The following is an 11,931-nucleotide window of genomic DNA, read 5'->3' on the forward strand; positions in this document are numbered from 1 at the left end:
TCCCAGCTGAGTAAGTCCACACCAATGCCCTCCCAGTTCCCAGCTGGCCCAGCAGTAGGTGTCAACATAATATGCAACAGCCGCACCCGAGAAGCCAAGGACCAGCTGTCAAACTAAGACTGTCAGACTGTGAGACTGCGATGCCTGTCCTGAAAGCACAGGTTCCCATCCTGTGTGCGGCCACACATGTGCTACAAAGGTACCAAAATACTAACCCTTCAACCCCAGGGTGCTCTCCATATGTGTCTGATCAATTTCCATGTAGACTACGATTCAGAGAAAGAAGAAAAAAAAGACGGACACTATTGCTAGGTCAAGTAGTCACCGTGGTGCCTCCTCACCCCCACTGCAGCGACCTCAGGGACCATCAGGCCCTCGGCAGCACTCCAGTCATTTCCGATGGAAACTCTCCTCCTCCCCTATTGCTCCGCTCTTCCTTTCAGTTCTATCGTGTGTACCATATTCTCGTAGGTCAGGCTCATTCTATTTAGGAAGCTTAAAAAACAATCTCACACCAAGACGCTCACTTTGATCATGATTCAGTGCATCTCCATTACCCCCAAAGAAGCTTTGCGACCACTGTCTTTGGGTCCTGCCGCAGTGAGAGATGCTGGTACCTCAGTCATGGGAACAAGCCCGAGATGAACTGACTTGGAAGAAGCGCTGTCACACCTGTGACCATCTTCTCCACCAGCAAGTCCACCCTGTACTGCAGGTCCATTTTTATCCACAGTTTTAGGCTTTCACCGACACAAAAGGCCAGAACATAAGGAGTCGAAGTTACCAGTTACTTATTCAACAATCAATGAGGCCAATTTTTATGATTGTTTCTGAGAACAAGTTATTTTAAAAATCTTGCCTTTAAGTTCCAGGTTCCATAATTTCTATAAAAGAACAACTCCAAATGAGGGTTAGGTATGTATTGAGGATATATGATTTCTATGATTTCTATATTTTCTGCCTCCAAACTCCTGCTGAGTAGCTTGTTATAAAGGAACTAGAGGCCCGGTACATGAAATTCCTGCACAGGTAGGGTCCCTAGGCCTGGCCGGCAATCAGGGTCAATCTGTGGGGTGACCAGCAGGGCGATCAGGGGGGGTGGGGGAGGACCCCCCACTGGCACCCAACTTGGCTGGCCTGGGGCCTGCGGCTGGGGGCAGCTCCTGTGTTGAGCATCTGCCTCCTGGTGGTCAATGGGCATCATAGCCACTGGCTGTTCCGACATTCAGTCAATTTGCTTATTAGGCTTTTATTATATAGGATGAAGGATCAGCCCTCCCCAGTGACTTAGAATATAAAATAGCTAACACTCTCATTCTCAAAGCTTCTTTCTGGATAAAGGCAGCAAATTACACACTGACCATACCATAGTGATTACTTGGGAGCAGTTATGTGTATATATTTGTGTCCATTCTGTTCCGCCGTTCAGTCAATTTGCTTATTAGGCTTTTATTATATAGGATGAAGGATCAGCCCTCCCCAGTGACTTAGAATATAAAATAGCTAACACTCTCATTCTCAAAGCTTCTTTCTGGATAAAGGCAGCAAATTACACACTGACCATACCATAGTGATTACTTGGGAGCAGTTATGTGTATATATTTGTGTCCATTCATATATATATTAGACACCTAGTGGACATTGAGAAATCAGAAAGTAAGTTTAACAGGCCTGACTTACTGGGCCCCACTTCCTTCAACGTGGCTAAATGAATGTATTGCTGCTTATTTTGTGAGTTCCCAGTTTGCTTTAATCACTTCAGATACCTTTCTGGGGCCAATTCCACAAAGGCATACTTGCGTTCAGATGCATGCCTTGTTTATCCCAGCAGCAGGCAACTGACTAAACTTAAAATTGAATTTCTCCCCTGGACTCTAACTTCTACATTTCTATTCCTACTGCAACTGTTCCATAGAATTAGGTCTGAGACTCATTTCTCTGCATCCTCCTGTAAAGTATCATACTATGGATTCTGAAGAAGTGACCCAAGTCCCTCAGTGCTGCTCAGATACCAGGAAGGGAACCGAAGGGAAATTGCCATGGAGGAGAGCCAGTCTATTTCCGTGTCCTATAGCCACGCAGAAGAAAGCCTGATGTTTTAGGAGAGGCAACAGAGGAAGGAAACAAATACAACTTTCACACGTCAGAGGGGGCGAGGGGAAGAAATGCTCTGGGCGTGAATGAAGAGCCATTATGAGGCTATCATTTTACTGTGAGTCCCAGAGGGAGAACATGAGGAAATCCTAGTTAATATCCTCATAACAAGTGTGTGGCACTCAGAAGTGCTGATTTGGTCTTTCAAGGATAGAAAACAAACAAAAACCTTTGAAAGTTATTATAGAAAGAACAAAATAAAAATGGCTTCAAATTTCTGGTATGAATAACAGGACTTGAGAAGGAAAAACAAATATTTAAGCAAATAACAGAGAGGTATGGCCTGGTAAACCCTATCATACAGAACTTCATTTTCTAAGCCCTGACATCAACTGGGAATAAGAGGCCAAAATGGGCTTTCCTTAGCCAAGGGGTGAAGCTCCGTTTCTTTTGAGTCCTCCAACCCTTCCCCTGCAGAGTATTAAATTACACAATTTAAACAACTAGGGGATTTCTTTTAAGAATCAAATTTCAATGTATGTCCCTTTTCTCTGACCTGCAAAGGGCTCAGAGCCCAGGACATCATAAACAATTGAAAATGCAACCTTTTTCTATTTCCTTGCACTCCAGTGGAAAGAATCAGACCAAAATGAGAGATGCTGTTGAAAGGAGTTTTTAGGGGTGAAAGAGGCAGGTTTAGGAAATTTTAGAAAATTAAGGGGTCCATGGAAAAAGAATAGGGCTAGAGCTACAAAATGATACGTTTCCATAAGACAAGGGAGCTGGGAGTGGCAGAAGTTACTATAGTAACCAATCTAAGGGAATAGTGGCCAATCAGAGGCGATACCAAGGCACAAAGATCTGCAGCCTTTATGAACCATGGAAACAGGGACTCAGTGGGACTCTTCCCCTCCCCACGTGGGAGTCTGTGCTTATCTCTCAATAAATTTCCACCTTTGCTATACCACCTTCCGTCCATGGTTTCATTCTTCAACTCCACCGGACAAAGAGCCCGGGAAATCGTCCTGCCCAGGGGAACACCGCACATTCCAGTCCAACTTTCCCATGTCACTGTTACACACTAGACATGATAGTGTTTTCCAGGCCAGTTTTTGAAAAGACTCAAAAAAAAACTACATTTTATAAAAGGCCAAAGCCACTTGATTTCAACAGATTTGCGCTAGGAGCCCTGGGCATGGTGGCACAGCTTGGAGCCTGTGGTTCTGCCTTCGTGTCTGGCTTCCCTTGTTTGCTGGGGAATTCTGGGCTTAGTTTCTCTCTCTCTCTCTCTCTCTCTCTCTCTCTCCCTGGGCATGGCACAGCTTGGAGCCTGTGGTTCTGCCTTCGTGTCTGGCTTCCCTTGTTTGCTGGGGAATTCTGGGCTTAGTTTCTCTCCTCTCCTCTCTCTCTCTCTCTCTCTCTCTCTCTCTCTCTCTCTCTCCCCATTCCCTGCCTCCCTCCCTCCCTCCAAGCTTTCACTGTATTTGAATTGAAAATCAAGATCAACTGAACTTTTGCCCTTCTTTGTATGCTCTCCCTCTCTGTCTCTCTGTGTTTCTCTCCCCTCACCCTGTGTATCTGTTTCTCTCCCCTTCCCTCTTCTCTCCCCTCCCCTCTTCTCTCTCCCTCTCTGTCTCTCTGTGTTTCTCTCCCCTCACCCTGTGTATCTGTTTCTCTCCCCTTCCCTCTTCTCTCCCCTCCCCTCTTCTCTCTCCCTCTCTGTCTCTCTGTGTTTCTCTCCCCTCACCCTGTGTATCTGTTTCTCTCCCCTTCCCTCTTCTCTCCCCTCCCCTCTTCTCTCTCCCTCTCTGTCTCTCTGTGTTTCTCTCCCCTCACCCTGTGTATCTGTTTCTCTCCCCTTCCCTCTTCTCTCCCCTCCCCTCTTCTCTCTCCCTCTCTGTCTCTCTGTGTTTCTCTCCCCTCACCCTGTGTATCTGTTTCTCTCCCCTTCCCTCTTCTCTCCCCTCCCCTCTTCTCTCTCCCTCTCTGTCTCTCTGTGTTTCTCTCCCCTCACCCTGTGTATCTGTTTCTCTCCCCTTCCCTCTTCTCTCCCCTCCCCTCTTCTCTCTCCCTCTCTGTCTCTCTGTGTTTCTCTCCCCTCACCCTGTGTATCTGTTTCTCTCCCCTTCCCTCTTCTCTCCCCTCCCCTCTTCTCTCTCCCTCTCTGTCTCTCTGTGTTTCTCTCCCCTCACCCTGTGTATCTGTTTCTCTCCCCTTCCCTCTTCTCTCCCCTCCCCTCTTCTCTCTCCCTCTCTGTCTCTCTGTGTTTCTCTCCCCTCACCCTGTGTATCTGTTTCTCTCCCCTTCCCTCTTCTCTCCCCTCCCCTCTTCTCTCTCCCTCTCTGTCTCTCTGTGTTTCTCTCCCCTCACCCTGTGTATCTGTTTCTCTCCCCTTCCCTCTTCTCTCCCCTCCCCTCTTCTCTCTCCCTCTCTGTCTCTCTGTGTTTCTCTCCCCTCACCCTGTGTATCTGTTTCTCTCCCCTTCCCTCTTCTCTCCCCTCCCCTCTTCTCTCTCCCTCTCTGTCTCTCTGTGTTTCTCTCCCCTCACCCTGTGTATCTGTTTCTCTCCCCTTCCCTCTTCTCTCCCCTCCCCTCTTCTCTCTCCCTCTCTGTCTCTCTGTGTTTCTCTCCCCTCACCCTGTGTATCTGTTTCTCTCCCCTTCCCTCTTCTCTCCCCTCCCCTCTTCTCTCTCCCTCTCTGTCTCTCTGTGTTTCTCTCCCCTCACCCTGTGTATCTGTTTCTCTCCCCTTCCCTCTTCTCTCCCCTCCCCTCTTCTCTCTCCCTCTCTGTCTCTCTGTGTTTCTCTCCCCTCACCCTGTGTATCTGTTTCTCTCCCCTTCCCTCTTCTCTCCCCTCCCCTCTTCTCTCTCCCTCTCTGTCTCTCTGTGTTTCTCTCCCCTCACCCTGTGTATCTGTTTCTCTCCCCACTCCACCCTTTCTCTCTCCCTCTCTCTCTCTCCCCATTCCCTGCCTCCCTCCCTCCCTCCAAGCTTTCACTGTATTTGAATTGAAAATCAAGATCAACTGAACTTTTGCCCTTCTTTGTATGGGAGGTTTCTATCCTCCCTGAGCTCACCTTAGTTAGGTTTCCTTTTTATTAAAATGAAGGGACTGAACTAGATGATCTCTAAATTCCTTCTCCTTCTCCTTCTCCTTCTCCTTCTCCTTCTCCTTCTCCTTCTCCTTCTCCTTCTCCTTCTCCTTCTCCTTCTCCTTCTCCTTCTCCTTCTCCTTCTCCTTCTCCTTCTCCTTCTCCTTCTCCTTCTCCTTCTCCTTCTCCTCTCCTCCTCCTCCTTCTCCTCCTCCTCCTCCACCTCCTCTTCTCCTTCCTCCTCCTCACAGATTTGTAGATTCTTTGCCGCTTAAAACTTGTTTGCCCTAGCCCAATCATTCACAAGCATGAGTGCATACGTCCATAAGGCATCTGGCTTTAATATGGTGGCCTTGGGGTTGTCTGTGATTCTAAACAAATGACGCTCCCCCCCCCCCCCCCCCCCCCAAGCATTGTGTGAAGTGATTGGATTAGGAACTGTGTTAGCAGTTAGAAGAACAATTTGGGAAAGCTCTCTGACAGGAGGAGAATTCACCCATCAACCCACTATTCCTATGCACTGAGCATTAGAGAAAAAGGAATCTCCATATTTATGAATAGACAAAGGATTGTCAAGGAAGCAGGTGATTTAGAATAAAGCCTACTTGGTCAGAGAGAAGAGACAAGTGGAAGAGTTTGTGGGCCAAACGGAGAGATTGGAATGGGCAGGAAATGAGGCAAATCAGAATAGCACCCGGCCCCTGCGGAAGAGTCAAGGAAACGTCAACAGGGCCACGCTCCTATCACAGCACTCTGCTCTGCTCCGGTCCCGCACGACTCCGCGCCCACCATGGTGCATCCAGCTGCTGGTAGGGAGATGGCTCATTGGAGAGCAAAGGCTTCGGCGAGTGCATGAAGGAATTAGGCGTGGGAATGGCTCTGTGGAAAATGGGCGCCATGGCCAAGCCAGACTGGTCATCGCTTCCGACAGCAAACACCTCAAGGTCAAAACCGAGAGCACGTTGAAGACCACCCGGCTCTCCTGCAACCTGGGAGAGGAGTTTGAAGAGACCACAGCAGATGCCTGGGAAATTCAGACCGTCTGCAACTTGGTCAACGGCGGCGCGCTGGCCCAGCACCAGGAGTGGGAGGGACGGAGCGCACCATCTGGGCGGCTGGAGGGCGGGAAGCTAGTGGCGGGATTGGGATGCGTCATGAACAATGTCAGCTGTACTCGGATCGGTGAGAAAGCGGAAGAAAAATTTCATCATCCTTCCAGACGGGAATTAGCCATGAGGATAAACAAGCTCAGCTCAATGAGCAAATCTCTCCACGCTTTTCCCCCCATTAACTGTGTTCAGTTATCACAACCATACATGCAACTATTTCTGAGTTGGTTTAATTAAGATCCACTGTTTCGTTAGTAAATAAATGCGTTTATGCTACAAAAAAAAACAACAAGAAGAAGACGCCAATAGGAAGAGTTTTTACATTTTTCACCTAGAAGTTGCTGTTCCTCAAGCTGAAATAAATAACTGTATTTCATTCGCATACTTTTACTAATTGGGAGGTAAAAGATAACATTTCGAGGCCTGGCCAGTGTGGCTCAGTTGGTTGAGTGTCCTCCCGTGCACCCAGAGGTCGAGGGTTTGGTTAAGGGTGAGAGCACACGCCCAGCTTTCAGGTTTGATCCCCGGTCGGGTGTATATGGGGGACAATGAATCAATGTTTCTCTCTCACATCTCTCTCACTCTCTCCCTCTCCCTTCCTCTCTCTCTAAAATCAATAAAAACATTTTTCAAAAGATAATATTTCTAAAGATGCTTCAATTATTAGAAAAGGAAGAAAGTACTGTCTAAGTTTTGAAAGAATGAATTAAATTTGCCAGGGAGTTTGGGTGGGCAAACTCGAAGTTTATTATGTTTATCATCATAAATAGTCAATTTACACCGCAACCATTACATTTTAATGTATCCTGAGGTTTCTATCTTCCCCAGTAAAGTACTTACATTTTCAGTTTATATGACAAACAATCCTGAAATATGCTTAGTGAAACACAGTTTTATTAGCTAAATGTCTTTCAGATTTACAAATAGAAAACAATGATAAGTCATCTCAAATCATCTCGATGGAGCTATATTACCACAAAGGGTCTTGCAAGTGCATATCCTCTTAAGAAATTAGAAACAGGCTTCTTTTTCTTTTTAAAAAGTCTTTATTGTTGAAAGTATTACATATATCCCCTTTCCCCCCTCATTGATCCCTTTGATGCTAATACAAACATTTAAAAATCACTTGTTTTAGGGGACTGATCAGTTTTCAGATAAGGCAGTGCTGTGTTTTCTATTGTTTTTCTCCACATGGTGATATTTAAAATGCCATCCTTTTCCCCATGGTTGAAATCAGCTTCCCCACCCAGACTGCCTGAAAAATTCATCCTTCAAATCTCTGCTCAGACACTTCCTCCTGTCTGCAGTTTCTTCCTGACCCACCCCCACAGCCCACAAATAAGGGCTTCCTCCTACTTGTCATTATTTGTTTACCTTTCATCTGCTCAACTTTGAGCAACTTAAAAACAAGTAATAGCAAACACATAAGTGATACGGGATTTTGGACTGGAAAGCGCTGTGTTCCCCTGGGCAGGATGCTTCCCCAGATTCTTAGTCTGTAGGAGGCAAAGAATGAAACCACAGACGGAAGATGGTGTAGCAAAGGTGGAAATTCATTGAAGAACAAGCACAGACTCCCACGTGGGGAGGGGGAAAGAGTCCCATCGAGTTCCTTTTTCCCCGGTTTATAAAGGCTGCTGTTTTTTGTGCCTTGATATCCCCTCTGATTGGTCACTATTTCCTTCTGATTTGGTCACTATAGCAACTCCTGAGCTCAAAGGTCAAACCTCACATGGGACATGTGAGGCCCTCCTTCTCTATCTTGTAAATATAGACCTTTTGCTACTCCCAGTTCCCTTGTCTTATGGAAATGTAACTTCTGCTGACTCCCTGCTCCCTTGTCTTATGAAAATGTACCCTTTTGCAACTCTGTAGCTCTGTGTTTTTTCCATAGACCCCTTAATTTTAAAAATTCCCTAAATCTGCCATTTTCACCCCTAAAAATTCCTATTTCATAAGGAACAAAATGAGTTATCATTCCAGGGCATCTGTTAGAGTCAACAAGCATAATACATGATCTATTTTCAACTATACCCACCCACCCTATTTACTTTGACAAAATATGTTGCAAAATATGTAAGCAAATTTCACGGACTCCTTTTGACTACTTCCTAGGCTTTGGAGTCAGCCTATGATCTAAACCCCGGACCACCCACCACTATAAACTTATTCAAAATTTCTGAACCCCAGTCAAAAGAATACAAAATGACTGGGCAATTTTATTGTTCTATCATTCACTCAAAATCCTTTTGTCTTCATTTCATCACCTGAAAAAAAAAACCACACCTACAGAATGAACTATTGTGACAATTAAGTGAGAAATTTATATATAATGTAAATTATATTATCTAGCACATAAAAGGTGTGCTATCAATTCTATTGCAAAGTGTAGTAGAGGGATTTGATCTGGACCAGAAGATACTACTGCATCTCCCTTCCTCCTGTGCCTATTCAGGAAAACATTTCTCATTTCCTTTGCTCTGTGCCTACTTAAGTATTAAACATTTCATCATTCCTATTACTACAGTATGACCTGTCATAAATCTTGGATGGTGATTCTTTAGATAACAAAGCAAATAAATTGTCATCTGCTAGAGAAAACAGACAGCATAGTTTACATTACCAGCTGTGTGATTTGAGGCAAGTTACTTAAACTCTCTGTTCCTTGTAAATGTGGGATAATAATAGTACCTATTTCACAAAATGTTATGAGAAAATGAATGAGAAAACACACACACATCTCCTAGAATAGTACCTTCATGTTGTAAACTCTACTTAAGTGTCCACTATTATCATGACTCACTTTAAATCAATAAATACTAAAACAGACAAGAACATACAACACAATCTAGTTAGCAGTCCATCTATTCCTCAATACTCTAATCTTGGAGCCAAAGACTCAAGGGATCCATTCCTGATTATTGCACTCTTTGAACCACAGCTGGGCCCTAAGAATGTTATCTTGCATAAGATACCACATATCCCCCAAGAACTATATGCCTGCTATATTTTGTTTTTCTAAAAATGTTTCACTCTGCAGCAACCAACTGTTTAATATAGAGAGAAAAAAGAATAGGAGGTACTTAAAAATTTACAAGCCACAGTAACAAATAACTTTCAAAGAGGAATTTCATGTTAAATACAGACATGGAAGAGAGAATATTTAGATGGAAACAATTTTTTTTTACTTTGCTAGTAACTTTATGAATTCCCATTACCACATCTCTGAGCTATTTTTTATTTTTCCATCAAGTTCCTCTGTTTGTTACATCAGAGGTTGTTGCTATAGAGATGATAAAGATGGCACAGATTCACCAGCCTGGACCATTTTCCGAACAACTAAGCATCTTTCCCCCCCATATAAGAAATATATGCCTGTCTCAGGCATGCCTTGTATTTGCATTCTGAGAAATAAAAGTAGATAGATCTCACGTATTGCATTTAATAATGAAATGGGCCACTAGGCATGGTAAATCCTATATAATAAAAGCCTAATATGCAAATTGTCCCTTGACTGAGAATTCTGCCAGGAGTTTGCTTGCTATGATGTGCACTGACCACCAGGGGGCGGCCTGGAACATGGCGGGCATTGGCAACACGGCACTGGCAGTGGGGCAGTGGGGTATTTGGCAGGGCAATTGGACCCCTGCAGGTGGTGACCAGCTGGGGTGGCAGGGGGTGGGGCTGCCACCTGGCTCCCAGGCGCTGATGGAGAAAGGGCAAATAGCAATATTAAAATATTTCTTCTAATTATTTTACTTTCAATGTACATGAACCAGGCCACTAGTTTCTTAATAAAACATTATATTTAACTAGGGGCCTGATGCATGAAATTCGTGCAAGAGTAGGCCTTCCTTCCCCGGCTGCCAGCACTGGCTTCCCTCTGGTACCCAGGGCCCAGGCTTCCCTCACCGCCCTGGCTTCGCCTGGAAGGTCATCCGGAAGGGCGTCCAGAAGGATGTCTGGTCTAATTAGCATGTTATGACTTTATTATTATAGATAATTTTACAACTCAAAAAATTATTATCACATATGCTATATTATTTAATTCACTCAACCTCTAGTGACATAGAAAGATGTGGTTTTATTTTCCCACTTTATAAATTAGCACATAGAGGCCCAGAGAGGCAAATTTTCCCAAGGGAAAATGACAAATACCAGAACTCACATCCAGGTCTCCTGATCGTCCCTCTTCTACTTATTGCACCTCCCCATATCTTGGGGTACAGTGTTAACTTCAAGTCTAGTACTCACTCACAGTTTTCTGGCTCTATAATCTCCCTTTTCCTCCTCCTCATAACTAACTTTTACTGAGTGGTCACATGTTCAGACACCACCTCAAGTACTGTTTATGTGTCATAGTTATCATATGCAGGTCATGTAACCATCACTTAACATTTCAATTAAGCAATAAAGGGTGTGTATTTTGCTTCCCCTCAAGGCTTCGGCCAACCCTCTTTTTTCTTAGAATATGTAAATAAAGCCCTGTATTTTCATGTCTTACCTAGCCTTTTTGTACAGCTTAGAAAAATCTGTTTCGGGGAGAAAGGGCTGCTGGCTCCAGCCACGAGGATCCTCAGGTGTCTGCAATAATTCTACAAATTCCCGTTTGAAGAGAGATAGCTACAAAACAAGGGGAGGAAGCTCGAGAAGCAGCAGATTCCCCCTCCCTCTGTCCCCTCCCATTCTCGGGCTCCCCCTTCCCAGGAAGTGGCACTTAGCATTGCCCTCCCCTGATCTCTTTGTTCTGCATCCCCTCTCCATCCTTATACAAGCCTCTATCTGCATTGAGATTACTAAAATGGGCTTTTGAGGACAAAAAGTCCCCCCATCTTCCCAAGATGTCAGCACTCAAATAAACCATTTTCCTTCTCCTCAGCACCTGTCTCATGAGTTTGGCATTCACTGCCACGGGTAGCCTGGACCTGGGTGTGGGTCATTTTCATGGTTCCAGTAACTTAGGAAATAACTGCTATGAAAGGCAATATTTATAGTATAATTTCTTTATCTGTTTGTCACTAAGTACTTTAAGGAAACTGGGAAAGCTTAATTAAAAACCCAAAAGTCTGTAATAAAAGTATAAATAATTAAGCTATAATCTAAGATATATTTGTTTTATTCATTGCTTTATCTCCAACACTGAACATAAGGCCTGCTTTGCAATAAACACCCAAAAAGTGGTCTCACTTTGTTCCATAGTAGCAGAACTTCTATGTTAATCTGAGAATATTGCCATGTAGGTGAAGGATTACATTTCCCATGCTCCCTTACAGGAAGGTGGAACCATGTGACCAATCCTAGGACCAACTAAAAAGTATTGTGTAAACTTTTTGAATAGTTCCCTTAAAATGCAGGCCTGGGGGCCTTCCACTCAGAATAATGGACTAGGTCAGTGGTCGGCAAACTGCGGCTCGTGAGCCACATGCGGCTCTTTGGCCCCTTGAGTGTGGCTCTTCCTAAGCCTTAGGAGTACCCTAATTAAGTTAATAACAACGTAGTTTAAGTTTAAAAAATTTGGCTCTCAAAAGAAATTTCAATCGTTGTACTGTTGATATTTGGCTCTGTTGACTAATGAGTTTGCCGACCACTGGGCTAGGTAATTAACAATAACCCTGTCACTAAAAGCAATTAGAAAT

At 44.4% G+C, this 11,931-nt stretch overlaps 1 pseudogene; it reads left to right on the forward strand.

The window, feature by feature from the left end:
- The first annotated feature begins 5,855 nt into the window (after positions 1-5,855).
- LOC102245378 lies at positions 5,856-6,532 on the forward strand (annotated as a pseudogene).
- Positions 6,533-11,931: the final 5,399 nt, after the last annotated feature.

Source organism: Myotis brandtii, unplaced genomic scaffold (assembly GCF_000412655.1).
Source record: "Myotis brandtii unplaced genomic scaffold, ASM41265v1 scaffold1479, whole genome shotgun sequence".
NCBI classification, from domain to species: domain Eukaryota; kingdom Metazoa; phylum Chordata; class Mammalia; order Chiroptera; family Vespertilionidae; genus Myotis; species Myotis brandtii.